At 48.3% G+C, this 534-nt stretch overlaps 1 non-coding gene across 1 annotated transcript; it reads right to left on the bottom strand.

The window, feature by feature from the left end:
• Positions 1 to 222: 222 nt before the first annotated feature.
• On the bottom strand, positions 223 to 304 carry trnas-gcu (transfer RNA serine (anticodon GCU)). Its single transcript has one exon. It is a non-coding gene; the product is annotated as a tRNA-Ser (tRNA).
• Positions 305 to 534: the final 230 nt, after the last annotated feature.

Here is a 534-nt window from a genome sequence, read left to right as displayed (position 1 = left end):
GGGAGAAGTGAACCCGGTAACCTCGACTGTACTGTGGGTAACCGAAGAAGAACTGGTGGCATTGAGCGGTTAAACCACAAACACGCTTGCCTCCATTCGTCCCTCCTCTCACCCAACTCGATGCAATCCGGGATGACAACTTTGAATAGACTGTCACATCAGTGATTGCAGATCCATCTTTGAAAAAGGAGTCCCACTTTCGAGAAACGGTGGATGAAAAATCGACGAGGATGGGATTCGAACCCACGCGTGCAGAGCACAATGGATTAGCAGTCCATCGCCTTAACCACTCGGCCACCCCGTCGCGCAAGCTCACTCAGAATCTATGCGCAATTATCTAATTGAGGGGTATAAGCTGCCAAAAGGTATGGATAAGGTAGACGTGGAGTTGATGCTTCCTCTAGTGGGGCATTCTAAAACGCGAGGTCATAACCTTAGAATAAGAGATTGCAAATTTAATAAAGACTTGAGGAAAAACGACTTCTCCCAAAGGCTTGTGATTCTGTGGAACTCGCGACCCCAGAGCTGGTTGGA

This window comes from Scyliorhinus torazame, chromosome 24, assembly GCF_047496885.1.
Source record: "Scyliorhinus torazame isolate Kashiwa2021f chromosome 24, sScyTor2.1, whole genome shotgun sequence".
Taxonomy (NCBI): domain Eukaryota; kingdom Metazoa; phylum Chordata; class Chondrichthyes; order Carcharhiniformes; family Scyliorhinidae; genus Scyliorhinus; species Scyliorhinus torazame.
This window is presented reverse-complemented; position numbering and strand designations above follow the sequence as displayed.